The sequence below is a fragment of the Manacus candei genome, unplaced genomic scaffold (assembly GCF_025592945.1).
Source record: "Manacus candei isolate 608988 ecotype Guabito, Panama unplaced genomic scaffold, ASM2559294v1 h1tg000060l, whole genome shotgun sequence".
NCBI lineage: Eukaryota > Metazoa > Chordata > Aves > Passeriformes > Pipridae > Manacus > Manacus candei.
The window spans coordinates 9,151,292-9,170,098 of NW_026138108.1; positions in this window are offsets into that span (position 1 = coordinate 9,151,292).

Below are 18,807 nucleotides of genomic sequence, written 5' to 3' on the forward strand. Positions count from 1 at the left end.
GATGTCTCCTTTATGTGCTCATACTGTCAAAACAGCAGATCGGGACGGAAACTGTGGTTTGGGGTCTAACTCCAGCTGCCCTCTAGAAAGGCATTTTAAGCAAGAATGAAAAGACATTATACTGTAAACCCTGCTGCTTGCCAGTTGAGTGAACCAAAGCAAATCTGTGTCATAGTAATTATATTTACACTGTAAATCTAGGCAATAGCTCTTCAGGTGGTATAAATCGGCCTTAGCTCATTACAATCAAGGAAGGCCTTCTTGAGTTATGTGAGGTGAGGCTTTTATATGAATTTTCTATCAGTTACCAACCTAAACCTATTTCCAGACCTGAACTGACCCATAAACAGTGCAATTCTGGAATGTCTATAATTTCCCTTCATAATCTTTATTCCTAAGAGCTGAAAGTTTGGCCCATAGCATTCAATTTCTGCTGACTAAAATCTGTGCTAGGAACAGGTGCCCAGAACTTCAGGTCTCTTCAAAACACCAGCCTGAATTGTAACAGCAAATTACGTGATTTCAGGCAAGGCTGCATGAATGTTTTTATTTTAAATGTTGAATTTTCAGGAGTCTGAAATATACCCGTAAGTTTTCCTTGACACTGGAGCTTTGTTTACAAGCCCAAAGCTGGCATTTTGCTTATTTGTGACAAAACAATGGTTTTCACATGCTTCCAACCAAGCAGGCAGTAATCCATCAAAAACTCTCTCCTTGCTCCTCTAAAAATTAAGAACAGCTATTCCATATTCCAAATCTGAACTATTAAGCTACTGGAACTGAAAACATGCCAACAGTATCTGAACACCAAGTCCTCTCAGCCAAAATTTCACCAGGCTAACCTCTTGAGCCAGAGATAGTTTTCCAATACTTCAAGTAGCATGTTAGATATGAAACTTTCCCGGGTAGCTCATTTACTCCATACGCAGAACTTTTGCATATACCAACAGATTATTTTCTCTCCTAAAAATACATCTTGAAATATTCACTTTAAATACGTACACTTCCAGACTGTGTACATGTACCCAGGGCAGAAGACATCTTTCCACTTTAGTGTACCCTGTTAATCACACACCATCTGGTAGTATATTATGTATTCAAAGATACACATAATATATCAAAATACATACTGTAGGCATATTATGGTGTGAGGAAAGAAGGAATATATCAGATGTATTCACACAAGTGTAAATAACTTCTCATCCAAGAGAGCAGAACAGCTTTAAAGTACAATGACATTTTGAAAGATTTGCATTACATCTAGAAATGAGAATTTTTTAAATGAGTCTGAGCACTCAGTGATGCATTAATTAAAGACTTCATCTGATACCCATAAAAGTAATTGGAAAGACCTGCTGACTTTACCCATCTCTGAATTGGGCCCAGCAGCACATTAATTGAGGGCAAGTTTACATCTGCAGCAAGCTGAAATTAGTTCTCAGAACAGTAAATCACGGTTTCATGTATTAAATAGTGATGTGCAGTTAATTTTACTTCTGGAAAGACCCCAGTTTAAAAAAGCATATCAAAGCTACTCAATACTTAATGTTTTAACCCTTGAAAACAGAAAAGCTTTATTATATTGGTAGATTTCAACTATACAAGCAAGAAACCAGTGGTCTCTTGACAGAAAAATGTATGTGTTAAACTACTTCTGTCTATATTTAAAAAAAAGAAAAGTAGTATCTGTTGCTTTATTTCTTTTAAAAATAAATCCAAAGAACAACATCTATGATTTTTTAAATTTGTTCTACAGTAACTGCATTCAACTTTGATTCTCACACAGGGGTTGGAAAGACACACTCAAACATTTCTCTTCCACTGCTGTACTTTCTGCTGATCCCATCAGATCCTCATTAATATGCAAAAGACAGTATTTATTCAGCTGTGTAGGATTGTTTTCAATTGCATTTTCATTGCCACTTGTTTCATCTCTTATTCAAAGAGAAGAATGTTTCATGCTTACATATAAATACAGTATAACAACTTATCAAAGTCACATAGGGCTCCACTGGCACAAAGCAGAAAACAAGCAATTTGAAGGTCTTTTTAAGAGAAATAGAGCAACTGATGCTGGAATGAGCAACTTTATGGGCACTTGTGGAAGAAGAGAGAATAGGCAATTTCTCACCAAAATCTCAGCCTTTAGGTTTGTTTTTCTTCTGACACTGCAGTTTGCTCTGGAGTTCATAGGCACAGATAACAACAAAACAAAATCCCTGAAGAAACCACATTTACTTCTTTGAGGGAGACAAATATTGGCAAGGACAGAAACAAACATCAGTAAGTTCCAGCCTCAGAAATCACTGTTGAAGAAGACATGTACAGCACAGTGGAAAACTTTATTTCCCAGGCATTCACATCTAACTGTCTTGCTGGGAGACAGTTTCTTAGAACAAACCAGCCCACATTTGCAGATTACTGATACCTAGTCTAGTTTCTAAGTGACCTCCTTGGGATAGCATAAAGAGGGCTGATCTTTAGCAGTGTCTGAGCAGTCCTAAGATCTCAGTTTCATTTCAGATTTCTCACCACGAGCTTCAAGCATCTTAAATCACTATCACTTCAAACGGTGCATGTCTATTCCTTTTGCATTGCAGCTTATTGCTTATAGCAGAGTTAACCCATTTCATCTTCACACCAACAATTCATGCAAATGTTTTTGCAGTTCCAACATCAAGGGTTAGAAATCATCTGCTAAGCCAGCAAATTAATTTTGTAAAGGAGGTGGTGGAACGACAGAGGAGATAAACACCAAAACCATGCTGATTTATTAGTGACATAGTGGAATAATCCAACTACATCCATTTATACCTGAACTGTTCCTTTTCATGGGTTCAATTTTAAATAAAATTTGGGTTAAAAAGATGCAGTTTCATTAGTTGATGAACCTCTAAAGACTACAAATAATATGTATTAGATCTTCAAGAAAGTCACTATGTCCCAATATTCATTTCCTTCTCCCCTTCACCACCCCATCTGCCTTCTTATCTGTCCATCATCTGAAGATTCAGTAATTCAGAGATCAAATTTTGATTCCTATATATTACAGATTTCAGCATCTCTAACTACAAGCAAGACACTCCTACACTCTGTAAGTTGCTGGCTGTCTCAGTAATTACTGTTCCATCGTTGTCCCTAAGGGGAAAAAAAAATATCTGCTGTTGCCCCATTACCAGCTGTCTTCTGATATTATTGCAACTCCCATCTCCCTCAAGGTATTCTTGCTACTGTTGACCCTGTATTTTCTGATGTAATTTGTGATCTTTTTCATATCAAAAAGATCACAGACGTGCATTTGTACATACAGCTCACTCATCTCTAATCCACGTTTCTAAGTTGTGTTCAAGCTGTCAGAGTTTGAAGTCTGCTTCTACTTTCCAGACTCCTTTATAACCTGCATTTCTTCCATAAATCTTTGCCAAAATAAATTTTTCTGCAACTTTAACCTTATTGTCACAGCTTAAAATCTTGTACACAATGAGCTCAGAGCACGCAACATCCTCACTGGAGCACAGGGGAACTCAGATTCTCTTAATTCTGTTTCTTCCCTCAGCTCCATTCCAGATTCTCCATCCTCGGGGAAAAATAAAATAAAATAAAAATTCCTACCTTTGATTAGAGGTAAGAAATGCAATCCATTTCTTTTTTATTTAAAGTGCTTTTTTCCTTACTTCCAGTTTTGTATCATCTCCACAGCTCATTCTTAGAAGACTGCCACAATGTTAAGGATGGTGAAGTCTTAAACCTGAAAATGGGTCTGTCTTGGTAGCATGGCAAGAGAGCAGTCATGAGTGCAGGAATGCCAGTCACACAGGGTATTTGCATAGGGGCTTCTTAGGGGCCTAGGATTTTGTGTTTTCTTCTTGTTGAACAGATCAGACACAGATATATTCAGTAATTTAAATGAAATCTACCTTTAGCTAAGGTCAGTCTTTCAATCTCATTTCTATTCTGAGAATCCACACAGGCATCAAGTCCAACTTAAACCTTCTGCATCCGTGAACTTCAGTAGTGTGCAGTTCCTCAGCACAAAGACAAGTTTTCATCATTAACTAAGTCATAGTGCTGCATTAATTACTTCAAGAGATCATTTTTCTTTGGGTTATTCTGGTACCTAAACTTTAATGATCTGGGTTTGTGCTAATTATCTGTAGTCCTCTTCTCCAGTCTTCTCTCACATGCCCCTTCTGGTTACTACCCACCTATTTTCACAATTCCAAACATTCTTTCAAACTGTGCCTGCTGAGATACAGAGGTGAAGAAAAGGGGAAGGGGATGAAACAAGGCTGACCTTCATGAAGAATGTTTCACCAGATGCTTTATCTCACCTTGTCACCTCTTCATGTCATGGGCACATTGTAGCATATTGCAATGTATGCATATATTGCAGTGTATATATATATATATTCTTTCTCATACATACTATGAGAAAAGTTCTTCTCATCATGATCCATCAGGAGGTCTATTGACTGGTCAAAAGGCATTGTTTATTTTTACTGTTACTTCTACTGATGTACAGAAAATGCAAAGACTCAATTGATTTTGTATTTAGGTCAATAGCCATTATAAAGCATTAATTGTGTTATGAAGTATTTTATTTACTACTACAAGGGGTTGGAAGTATAGCTAAAGAAAGTAAGAGGGGAATCCAGCAGTTTCTCTTCTAGCTAGTTTATCCTTTTCTTGAAGAAATTTAGTCTTTGTGATTATTTAAATTTCCAGATTCTGAAAATTAAGAATCTCAATCACATGGTGTTTGTTCACAAGCATATGATTTGGTCACCTATGTTGTACTGGATTGTTCTTGCACCTTTTTTGACAGAGTTGAACATTTTAAGTAGACTATTACAAAATCATTTAAGACTAGGCTTTTGATTTTGAAGGGAATAAAGAGCCAGGTGTCAACTGATTCCCAAACAAAAAGCAGCACCATTTTTCTTTTCCCTTTGGAAAAGAAAATGAACTGAGCCATACTAAGATGATAGACTAATATTCATGGAACCCTTCTGTTTCCAAGCATTTCTTGATCAGATTTCTCTACTATTTACAGCTAACACAAGGCTCCCAAATCTTACTGGGAAATACAGTATTTTCATTCATGAGTATATTCCAAAATACATTATTTTAAACTCACTCAGATCCTACAGTGATGAAAAATTGCAGCCCAACAGGCCAGTATTCAAAACTGCTCAAATCAAAGATTTACACTAGGAGATCGTTTCAAGATGGAAGGTAAACACACTGCAGGGATAAAGCTAAGCAAGTGTTCCTAAAAACTGGAAAGAACAAAGCCGCTGAAGGTCCTGGGCGTGGAAAAGTCTGCAAATACCTCCACATAGGAGAAAAGGATATTCACTCAAAGACAGCAGCACCCATGCCTGCTGGCCAACACTGTAACTTCAAGAAACTGGCTGTGTCACCTTGCATGGTGAAACCCTGGTCTTGACCAACAGCCTCTAGATGTTGTTAAGGTACTGGCAAATATCACCAATAGGTTAATATGCCTTATATAAATATAAAATGCTTTACATAAAGCATTTGTAGGAAATACAGCTGCATAGTTTGGAATAAGGTGCTGTGGAGTTTTGTACTGAAGAAATCCTGAGCCTGTTGCTAATCCTTTCTTTACTGTGAGGATGGTGAGGCACTGGAACAGGTTGCCCAGGGAATTTGTGGAAGCCCATCCCTGGTAGTGTTCAAGGCCAGGTTGGATCAGGCTCTGAGCAACCTGGTCCAGTGGGAGGTGTTCCTGCCCAGGGCAGAGGGGCTGGAATGAGATAATCTTTAAGGTCCCTTCCAACCCAGGTCATCCAACAATTCTACAAAACTACTCCAGGACTGCAGAGTGTCCAATGCCAGAAAGCAGGGAAGTGGTAACTATGCTGGTATAAAGATCATGCCAAATGCTGATGTAGTAAGATTCATACATAAGTCTACCCAATTTTTCAGCTGCAATACATAATCACTGCATATAAATTCTTCACTCAGTGCAGGCAGTATGTATTTAGTCCACTTCTTTGAGAACTCAGACCCTTATCTGTATGCAGACTGCTTTTGTTCCAAGCCTTTCTTCATATTCTCCCTCACTTCTTAATTAACAGAAAACAGTTATGAATATTAAAGAAGAAATTAACAACAGTGTAAATAATTTCTGGGTGTTTGTAGATTCCAAATTTAGTTTTTAATTAACCCCCACTGGTCTCAAAAAACTGTTTAAGAAAAAGATATAATTTCAAAATCTCCCTTGTGTTTAGAAAAGAAATAAGGTAAGACCACAAAGCATCAGTTTGGTATTGCGGACACCAGCATCACATGAGGATGTTATTCTGACATTATTTCTACTCAGATTAGGGTAGTTTAGGATCTGGTTTCAACAGAACAATCCATATACTGCCTCCTTCACTTAACAAGAAAAATGCAGGGGATTTGGCCAAACACTTTCTAACTATGATAACACAAGTCTGTCTTCTCCATTCAGCTTTTGATTCCTACGGGAGAAGATCAGAACATAGGAACTGGTCAACTGCAGAGGTCAGCTGAATCCCACACTGTAATCACTGACCACAACTAATACCAGATGCTAAAAGCCTGGACGTAGCCATTACAGAATCCACCTTTTTTTGTCACCATGTCCTGTGGCTGTGGAGATTTTGTTTTGGTTTGTATAATTCTTCTCACAAGAAATCTATACGTCCTTGCTAGCCATTTAAACATCCAGTCTTTACAGCTGATCTGACCAATCTATCCTCCTTCAACTCCTGTCAGCAGTCAAGGTCAGAGTAGGCTCTTCTGGATTGAAAGAAAGAAAGAAAATGCCTCACAAAAATTTTAATAGGCTTATTTTTCTGGTGTTTCAGCATTTGTATAACCCAAAATGCATGCCTTGTGGTGAAACACTACCACAAACACAGGCAAGCATCTGTATGTCATGCCAATAAGAGCAATTTACCTCTGTCTCTTTTACACTTCTTGACAGGACACAACAAAGGAGACATCTCCTACCATCAATCTGTGTGCAGCCCTGTTGAGTCAGTGGGAGTTCTGAATGTGAAACAACTCAAAGACACACACTCCAAGAAATCTAATTTAAAGATGCCTCAGGAAAGCTTTAAATTGCACTTCCTAGAGCATGCAATGGGGTAGATCATCCTCTCCCTTGTGCATAACACCCATTAGTGTTAATTCAAGTTACCCATGTTCACTGGGAGGAGAACATGGCCTGGTGTTGCTAAAGGAATTCCTTGGTTCCTCACCAACATCACTTATCCCCCTGCTTCCTCACACAGCTGTTGTGCACTTATGTACTAAAGAAATGTTCCATGTTCAGCACTCAGTCTGAAAGCTGCACAACAGGCAGAAATTTCTAATAGAGCAGCCAAAGAGGTACCTTCAGACTGACTGATGGTGGATCTTGTTGCCTCTGCAACAGCTGAGTGACAACATGCTTCCGTAAAGAGAACACATAGAAAAGATACTGTATTTGAAATATCATTTTTGGGTACAAATGTTGAGGTCTTATTTGGAAAAAAAAATTCAAGGAAAAAAAATCCAAGGAAAAAAAATCCAATACAACACTGCTGAGTCTACACAAGCACTTTGTCCATTAGGGGGAGTCAAACAGCTGCATTCTTTGACCCACAATTAACACATTTTATAAAAAGGAGGATAAAACCTTTGCATTAGCCTATCTCTGGTTTTATTTTTTTTTAAGCTTCCCTTTTACCCTAAGAGTGTATTTATATAGCAACATCAAAACAGCATGCACTTTAATAAGAAAGTGGATTAGCTGCACGACTGCCAGTACAGAGTCACAAGTCAACAGAACCCACCAGAAAACAACCAGAAACTGGGGAAATAGTGCCCTATGCACAGCTGAGCACACTGGAACGGTTTTCCAGAGAAGAAACTGGAGCAGAACAAAATTTCAGAAGAACATTCAGCAAAGAAATACTAAAAAGACTAAATCCCTGTAAAGACAGCATCCAGTGAGAAACACAAAGCTCCATGGCAGGTATCCTCAGAGAATTCCCACCTACACTGTCTACCCATTTCCTCACACCCAAACTCGACAGAAGCACAGGGGAACAGGTTCCCATGGGAATCTACCTCCATCCAACATTTGAGGCACACCAGAGGAACCCCAGCCACCTCACCACAACAGAGGGGAGATGCAAGAGCTGGGGCCAGACCTGGAAGAGGGCACCCTCTTATCTCCATCCACTATGACATTTAACACCTGGACAGATGCCCACTATCAATGCAAGAACACACTTTCTCTCATACTGAAAAGCCTCAGCACAGTAAACTGGATCACCTAAAGAGAAGCACCACATTCCTAGTGGGTGCAAATCTTTGCCATTTCCATTGGGATTCCCTGACTGACAACAGTTATAGGTCTAGTCCAGGGAAGTAGCACAAGCTCTTTTGTACCAGCACCAGCAGCTTGAGAAGACAGATGAGGAAAGCAGTCAGTCATACATGTTGGTTTGGCCTCAAACACAAATCACATCACCAACAGCACCGCTCTACTCAGCCTTGGATCTGGCAGATCCAGTGAGAGATCTCACACACCCTCAGGAGTTGGGCAGACAGTGGGAATTTGGTGGCAGGTGCTCAGCATAACAAACCTAGCAGTAGCCAGATAAGAGATGCAACTTCCCAGGCAAGCTGGTTTTCATGCTAGTTAGGCCATTAGCAATCTTCAATCCCTCCACATTAGAAGTTAATCCTGCCTCAGGCAGCATTAACTTACACATTAGCTCTTTAATGGAACAGCCATAGTGCTGGAAAAGAGTCATCTGGTATAAATATTTTCCCACATGACTCCCCTCACTTCCCCAATTACTGCATTTCCTATTATCTTCTGAAGGGATCTTTATATGTAGCTTTACCTCAAGAGTCTGGAATTATCATGGCGATATCCCACAAAGGTGTTTTTATCCTGTGCACAATAACTTTGAGCCTGGTTTTGTGCTGTCTCCAACACTCACTCAGGATGCACAGGGAGAGGGTTATGTGGCATATAGCCAAGGCTTCTACCCACCAAACAGCAAAAACTTGGAGTATTCCTACAAAAAGCCCTGCATGCATTTTTCTGTTAGCAGTGGGGTCATCACAAAGGTTCTATGTGTTTGCGAAAAACACATAGCACCCTAAATTTCAGGACAAGTAATGATTTATTAAAAAATGCATACTAAATGACTAATTTATAAACTATTTATAGCCCAGCAAGGAAGCAGAAGCTTTACTGTTTTACTTGCAGGCTCTTCATGCAAAAACTGCAAAATAAGTACTTTAAGAACAAGATGGATTGATTTCAACTTGTGTAAATTAAGCCAACTTCAATGGCTCTAGTTTTATATGCACAAATTCTTGTTTATGAATAATAAACACTTTTCCCCCCCAGATAATCAGAAAGAGATGACATCTCTTTTGCTGTCCTAAAAAAAAAAAATCTATTTCATAAAGATAATATCTTAAAATAGTTAAACCAACAGTCCTTTAAATTACACATTCAGAGAACAGTTACAGAAATATCACAGGAAAGAAAGGCATTTATACAAACTAATGCAAGAGAATTACTAGACTAAGAAAACCAAAACTGTTGTAAATAGGCTCCTGAAACTCTTTCACAGGAGAGTCACTAATGAAATCCTTGGAGAGGGCAGGCAATCTTTGGTTTAACAATTCAACTTAAGGTTCTTTTATTTCTGTTCACATTTTCAGATGTTCCCCAAAGTACCTGCGTTCTGAAAATACCTTTATGGTAAGACAAGTTCAAGCTCAACTTAAAAAAAAAAAAAAAGTATTTTGTGTCATTTTGTAGGGTGAGATTGTCACCTTATTGTTCAGCAACATCCCTGGCAGATCGACTCTAAAGACCCAAGTGGGTGTTAAGCTGAAAAAAAGCTATCTAAGTCAAGGTGATAAAACCTCTTTTTGGTTAAAGCACTGACTCCTTCTTTCTCAGTAAATGTCTCCTGACTTGGTCTTCAAGTTGTTGGAGGCCTGCAAAATCTTTTTTCCATGCAGCCTGATCCCCACCTAAACAACGTACCCCTATCCAAGGCTGATTCCTGTAAAAAAACTCAGGTTCTCTCCCTCAAGGCCATTTCATGCACTGCTCCCCTTACTTCAGAGCATACAAAACCCAAACTGCAGATGCCAGAGGAGAATATGGACACTGAAGCACAGCACCAGGCCGATATCTACCCCACCGGTGTGTCTGATTGATCCATCAACATGGGTCTAAGTTACTTCATCAGCAAAACTCCACCACTCCCCCCAGCAGATCATTACACATCCCGACCGACCTAAAGGACTTGATTTACCCATGGCCTCTGTAATTATTTCTTTTTTAAACTGTCTCATTATGAGAGGATAGGTTGATATTTCAACAGAGAATAACAGAATGAAGCACCTAGCATAACTCTTAACTGTGATATATGCACTGCTGAAAGGTAACAGTACACCACAGCGTGACAAGAACAGTCTATCCATCCCACAAAGTGCTCGTGGCCCCCATTATCACTGGGACAATCTATGGCTCTTTCAGTTTAAGAGTAATGCCATGTGTTGATGCCTTGCAATTTGATGGGATTCCCGTTCATTAGTAGTAATAAAAGAAGTGCTTTTTATTCGTTAAATTATTCTAAGTGACAGAAAAAAACCCTTTTCTTAAGACAAGCATATGCACAGCTGCATTTTTTCTCATGCAGTTGGGATCACCCCTCTCAGCACATTAATATTGTATTAGAGAATATAGATCACTTTTTCATTCTTAATTGGTACTTAAAAAATTCTCTCTAGCGAAAATACTGATTGATTTGGTGTTTAAATGAACTTGCTCATTGCAACTGCAAATATCCTGAATACTAAGTAGTTTAAAATAACTTGTCATAATAGAAAGATAGATTGACCGTACCGAGAAAAAAGAGTGCTTTTAAAATTAAAATTCTAACTTCATAGCTATTGGTAGGATCACTAAATAAATAACTTTATTAAGGAAATCTGGAATAAGCCTGCCATAGTTGCACTCCATTTTTGTGCACTACCAGCTTAAAGAAGTAAAAAAAGTTATGAAACTGATAGAGAAGGTGATCAGGCTACTAATGATAATAAAACCATCCTCATTACGTTTGCTTTTTCATTTCTGAGTCTCCTCAGTTTCCATATTTGCAGTATTTTCTCTACATCCACAAGACCTACTATTTTGGTTTTGTTTGGTTTTGGGGTTTTTTGGTAAAACAAGTGTAAAAAATAAAGTGAATATAATTCTGTCCTGATCTCACACACACAAAAAAAATGTTTGGTATGGGTGGTAAGTGGAGAGCTGGTTGCATAAACCTGCAGAGAAACTGGAAAACCCTCACATTCAGCATCAGGTTTGAATGAAGTGTACTGAGAAACAGAGACACCCTCAAAGGTGAACATTGGTAGGAACATTCAAAAATTACCTGGGTGAGGTCCTCTGGCCAGCAGGACACCAAGCACTCCACAGATGCTGGGGACAGCAGGTGTGCAGAGACAGAGTTAAAGGTGCCCAGGTAAGTGCAGGCACTTCCAGGGCTGCAGCCGGCACTCCTGCCATGTCCTAACCCCTCTGCTGGGCTCTTCCTCTCTCCTTGCTACAGCCCTGCTTAGTCCTCAGCCAGGAAGTCCTGAGGACAAAGGCTTGGCTGCCCAAAGAGGATTGGAGCTTGCTAACACCTCTTTATGGGCTGGGCAAGGAGCCCAGGCCAGTCAGGGCAGCTCCCAGCACCTGCCAACGAGAACCACCTGGCTGTGGTGAAAACTGACTTCTGCTGGCTCCTGCACTCAGGTGTTGTCCTTAGCTTTTCACATTGCTGTGCTATGGAGATGCAGCTGGGGTAATACATCCTCATCTAAATATTATGCATTAGCATAGAAGACAAAGCTTGTAAATTAATAGAGGTTCTCCGAAGACCAGAGTGAAAAAGTAAAAAGTTAACTCAGTAATGTACTACAAGCTTAGGGTCCTTATTACTTTTGTTCAGCATAATCTAATCCAGTTTATCTTTGAAACACAGATTTATTAAATAACTTATTTGCCCAATAGAAGAATATATAGTCTTTATTTAACAGTCCTTGAGGCTGTTTTATTTTGAAGTTTTTTTAATTTGATGTGCTTTATTCAAAAGCTACTAAACCAGAAACAAGCATATGTAACACACAATGGTTTATACTTGTTATACTCAATTTTATATTCTCAGTGTAAAGTGCCCTAAAAAGTCTCTGACTTTCAGGCCAATACTGAGCCTGAAAACCCAGCTTCTTAAGTGAACTTAAAACTGAAGATTCTACCTTTGAATGCATAGGTTGTACACCAGTACTCCATTTTTATCTTTCTTTTGCAGAAATGAATTTATTCTTAAGGTGGCTGGATGTTTTACTGTATTTTTTCATTCCCTATTCTGCTCAGCAGCATTGTTGATTGTTTCACCAGGAGTGGTCACAACTCAGGAGAAGAGGGTTTAGGCAAGTCAATTAACACTGCTGTAGAGCAGAGCCCAGGAGAGGAACGGACATATGGCATGCAATGATGTGCAATTTGCTATTTTTTAATTTCTTAGTAAATAGAGTGAGCTAGAGGACATTCTTGGTCACATTAAGATGAAAGACCAACTACGGAGCTTTACTAATCTGGCCTCACTTAAAATTCATAGATGTTTTACATGTCAAGTAACTTAACCTCTTGAAAATATACAGGAATGAGATTTAAAAAATGGGATTCTTTTGCTATACCAAATATTTGCTTTCATTATACATTCATTAGACTGGGAGAAGTGCTGGAGGGCAGAATTTGGGCTAAGTGTTTAATGTTTATTAAAAAAATCCTTTGTTAGACACAAAAATGTCCTAATAGGTCATCAAATTCATATCATTGCACCACTACAGCCTGACCCACGTTTATTTCCTCATATGCATCTAATCAATTTTTATAGCTGCTCTAAAGTAGTCAATTAAGAGTTCTATTAATAGTAATGAATCCACAGCTCCAGCAGGCAGGAAATATCTGCCAGGATTTCCTTGCTGAATTTTGTTTTCACCCTGAGGAAGACAATTGAACTCACAAACACAGGCTTTACAGGGCACTGGCACAGGTCAGCATCCCACTCTGCAAACCAGCATTCTGCCCTTCTAGCCATGCATTGTAACAGGTCTCCCACTGCTCCATCTTGTCTTGAGGAGACAAAGCAAAGCACAGACATTTGCCAACTTCCCCCTAAGTCCTGAGTAGAGAAAACAGGATAAACTGTAGGAGCGGTCAACCTCCACTTGAGCACACTTTTGTTTTATTTTGGTTACCAATAAAACAAGCATCCAAGAAAGGAGTGAGTACAAACAAAACCAAACCCATGCAGGTTCAGCTCAGAGCAGTCTGAGGACCTTCCACCTTTTAACAATAAGAAGGTGTCCACAGCTTCCTTACCAGGTGTACCAATGGATGAAGTACAGCACACAGCAAACAAGGTCCATCCACAGTAGGTGTACTACAGGTATCTGTAGCTATAAAGCAATGCTGTTGGTACTATGGAATATTTCTTTACCATTTTTCCCCTAACTTGGATTGCAATAATTCCATGCAGTGCCTTTTTAAATCCATATAGGCCTTATTGTGCTTTTTCTTCACAGTGCCACATGAGAGTGGTGAGGCACTGGAACAGATTGCCCAGAGAAGCTAAGTGTTCAAGAGTAGGTTGGATGGGGCTTTGAAGAATCTGGTGCAGTGGAAAGTGTCCCTGCTCATTGTAAGGGGGTAGAACTAGATGATCTTTAAGGTCCTTCCCAACCCAAACCATTCTATGATTCTTTCAGTGAAGCTTTTTTAACCAGCTAGCCAATCTCACGGTTTACATATGCACCCTCTTCCTCACAATTCAAAAAAAGACAGAAAAAAAATATCTAGGTTTTGACCTTTTTGGCTTTGTTATGCTCCCTTTCTTCTTATGAAATTTCTCTTTCTCAGGAGTTAGCAAGGAAGGCCACCCATTGATCAACAAGCCACAACAGCAAGATAGGACGTGACAGTAGTTCTGGCAGCTGAAATGAAAAATGAATCTGTCTCTAGCTGGCCAATTCAAAACCAGGTTAAGAGTACCTGAAATTCATCACTATCTAATGTCTTTGTGAGATGAGACTGATGTCAGTTTAATTTAATAGGCCAGGCTGAAAAATGCGACAGTTCAATAATTGATTCATGAGTGGATTAGGCATCACTGCCTCAGGGGTGGCAACATCCACCAAAGGGTGGAGACGATGGCTGGGGCACTAACAGCATTAGCTGCCTCTTCTCAGTCCAACCTCCAAGTCTGCCAGACACCCCAGCCCGTACCCACACTGCTGCAGAGGTGGGCAGAGAGGCCCATGACAGAACACACCTTGGAAATAAAAGCATACCCTACATTACCCGTTAGGAGAGCAAACGGGGAACTGGTGCTGTAGATGTCTGTACTGCACACCCTGCCGGGAATAAACCGAGGACTATGAGGTACAGAGCTGTCAACCAGGTGCTTTCTGCAAGGACTGAAGTTCACTGAATAAATAAAGGGAGAAAGGGGAGATGAGAGTCCTTTTATCTCTTTCAAAGATGTCCTTGCTGACTTTCCTCATTCCAGACAGGTGCAGTCTTCTTTTCTTGTCAGATACCTGTAAGAGCAGTCACCCTTGTGCTGCTGTTTTCACTTCCTGCTCTTTCACCCCACAGTCTCTTTTCCTTTAATAGTACATAGTAACGCGCCATCTTTTCCAAAATGTTGCCTAGTTAATGCAAAGAAGCCTCCAACAACTCCATAAGGCATTCTTCAACAGTCACACCTAGGCTATGGCTGCCCTATCCTTGTATCTTTATAAATAATTATCAAATCACTTATGGAAACGGAGAAATTTTTTTTCTTTAAGTACCATCTTTTATTTGCAGGCTCTGAATTGAAATATAGTAATATTTGCACAGCAATTTCTATTTTTCATGGAAATTGTAAGCATAGACAGGAAAAGCTACACTGCACTACTTCACAGTGTCAACATGAAAGATAAATTCACTTTTATCACGTATTTTAGTTAAACCTTAATTCAAATTTTGCCAGAAAACAGTAGTTACTTGAATAAACACTGTGTCATTTATAGTGCTCCTTAATATGTTTAATTGGGAAAAGTAAAGTAACTCCAAAAGCTAAAAATCCTCACTGGACCTAGGAGAGTGGCACAAGCTAAGTGTTGTAGAGCTCTTTGTAATCTAGGAGTTACCACAACAAACTTCTTCCTTTGGAAAACAGATATTTCAGATGGAAAAATGGGCAGAAGCTTCAGGAATCTTGCAGTATTGTTTCTATAAGGTACCTTCCAAGGCCTGTGCTACAGACTCACCAATTCTTTTAGTTTGGAAAAAACTTCTCAGATCAAGTCCAACCACTCACGACCTTGACAAGTAGACCATGGCACTAAATGTCACATCCAGTCGTTTATTGAACACCTCCAGGGATGGTGACACCAGCACTTCCCTGGGCAGCCCATTCCAATGCTTAACAACCCTTTTTGTGAAGAAACTGCACCTCATATCCAACCTGAACCTCCCCTGGCACAGCTTGAGGCTATGTCCTCTCATCCTGTCATTGGTTGCCTGGGAGAAGAGGCCAATCCCCATCTGGCTACAGCCTCCTTTCAGGTATTTGTAGAGAGTGATGAGGTCTCCCCTGAGCCTTCTTTTCTCCAGGCTGAACACCCCCAGCTCCCTCAGCTGCTCCTAATAAGTGCTCCAGCCCCTTTACCAGCTCAGTTGCCCTTCTCCAGATTCTCTCCAACACCTAAAATAAGCCAAATAGAGCACAAAGGAAGAGGGTGCTACCTTGAAGTTACTTCCAGCAAAGCCATACTCTCATGCAAACTCTGGTCATCCTTACAAGAAATTCCTTCCTGTCATACTGGCTACTCCAGCACTCCTTATCTAACAACAGCTGCTATCACAGGTTTGGTCGCAAGCAGTTGCCCTGTCCAGACAACCACAGAGCATCCTGTTTGGATGTCAAGGATCCCATCTTAAGATATTATTGCTATTTCCATCAAAAGAAGCAAAATGGCAATTTTTTTTAGTTTAATACAGAGGATATAAATGTTTCTTATATGAATACGAACCTAATATAAGTGGATGAGATACAGAGAGTAGAAGCAGAAGAAATTAATGGAGCTTATTCTGCTTTTTATTAAAGTAAGAAAAAAAAAAGTAATCAGACTTGGACAATCCTGAAGCATATAGTTCCAATGTATTCAAGATAACCTAAGTATAAAAATGATCCATAACCATTATAAAACCCCTATTCTCTTTTAAAATATGCTTGGGCATTATCTCAGTTGCTTTCTTCCTGGAAACAAAGCTGGCATTAGACTCAAATATGGATTAAGCTTTAACATCAGACAATGTATAAACAATAGTCATTCATTAAGCCCTGTAGCTGTAATGAACCAGGTATTGATTACTAAACAGAAACTTCTAAACATACAAACCCAGAACCCATGCTGGAAACAGCACAGAAACCATACAACAGATATAGATGCAAAAAATTATCTGGTTTGTGGCACAAAGCAGGAGTTAAGAGTGTTGCCCTTTTTATTTCCATCATACTTTATTACAGGCAATTATGATGTATCTGCATGCTCTTAAATGAAGAGTCACTATACCTAGACTTGTATTAACTGTCCTAATTGAGCCATAGTGTTTTAAAGCCCTTACTGGCCACCACAACTGTTACTATGATTTTAATGACCTCAGTGCTTATATTATGTCAGTGCCTTAGGCTCAAACCAGTTCAGGTTGCAACAAGTGCTCCGTAAACCCTTAGAAAATGACAATTCCTGCTCCCCAGAGCTCCCAGTGCTAAGCCTAGCTAGGCAATACCATAAGGTTTTAAGGCTTTTAGGTTCCATTGATCTACTGTTCCTTTTAAACTTGCTGACTAGTGCCTTGATCCCTCACTCCTCACATCTTTTGAGCACTTTTTTACAAGAACACGTAACGTTTTTCCTGCTGAACAGATTGCCCAAAGGAAATTAGTCTGTTGCCTAAAAAGTGCAAAAGCAAACCCAGGAGCTCTGGGGTTAGTTTGAGAAGTGAACCTTGAAATTCATCTCATGTGGTAATCCACCCTCTCTTTAAACTGTAGGGGACAGATCCTCACCCTATGTAAGCTGTCAGCATTTCCCTGGAGCCCTTGGTGTAACTGTGAGCACATCAGGGTCAGGATTTGCCTCAGGTCATCTTGTATCTCAGATTAAAATACAGACTGAACACAGCTCAGTGAGGGGCATTTTATACCTGTAATAGTAAATAAAAATATTCATGCTTGACAATACGCTGTCAAGAGCAGTAAAAGATTAGTCTGCCCTCTTACAGGAACACACTGCTTATCCTCTGAGCAAAGTAACAATCCAGCCATTATTTGTGGTTATGGAAAATCTCCAGTTTAAATTGTGCCACGTGGAAAGTGCAGACAAAGAGACTTTTCAGGGTACTTCTCTCTCTCCTTCACGAGTACACATGTACCACTTGGTACTGCTCAGGACTAAGGAAATCAAACACTTGTAGTGACTTTTAAATTTCAACTTACCTGTGAGGCCAATTCTTTCTCATAACAACTAAGTACTTTATACATTGTACTACACACCCGGAGATCTACTCATGCAACAAGGACTTTTTTTGGTATATATGATGTCACACATTTCACTTTCTCTCATACAAATTTATACACTAAAATTAAGTTCAATTATACTTCTATTGAAACTGAGAATACAGGAAATATACTTCAGACAAGAAGAGAACTAAAAAAGATAAGAGAAGGAAAAGCACTACAGAAAAGTTAAAAAAATTGGAATTATTTACAAAGCCAGAGGAATAAAATATGATCAGAATAATCATACAGCCATTCTGTAAAGGAATTATTTCCTGGTACCTTGGCCCCATGTCAATGGCCCCATCTTGTGTCCCAGTTATTTTTACAGCAGATTTTACACAGTAAATAAGGATGGAGGTGGGGAAGAGAAGGGGTAAAAAAACCCATTAGACTCCTCTTAGGAAAATTAGACTTAATTAAAAAGTCTGCCATTGCTCTGCACTTAATTAGGGCTAACACAGCTGTTAATAAGCTTCTGATTGATAGTAAACTTGATGTCTGCACAGAAAACTACTTACTTGGTTCAAAGATGCTGATAGTTTCATACAGAAAAAAGATTCTGTTTTGTAATTGTGCATAATGTTAATATTTGAAACATCCTTAAGGGTGATTGTACCTATTAAAATTTCATATGTGAAATGAGAAATAAATGAATTGGTGTTGCATTTTTAAAGGATCAGATTACTGTTGATTAAAGCTTTGTCTACATTTGAAATTTCCCAGTAGAACAGCTCTACTGGTGGTTGTAATAATAGGAGGACAAGCAGAGATAGGCTGCCAGCAACCGCTATTTAAATTACAATGTCATACAGACCTGATCTTTAATGGGTTATACAAGGCTGTGGTTATACTGTGGCTGTAACAGTTAATACTGCCAACCTAGCTACTGTTACTGAGGGTGTAATAGGAAAAAAATGGAACAAAAAGCCAGTATAGTTGCAGTTGTAACGTTAATGTCTGTCAGTAAAGGAGATACAGATTGGAGTATTTATCCAGAATGGTCCCACAAATTCTCACCCTACCTGAGACATTGAATATCCAGCAACAATAAGTGAAGGGGAAGTTGAAGGACAGAGCAAGAGAGCAAAAGATGAGTAAAATAATTTAGAAGTAGAGGAGG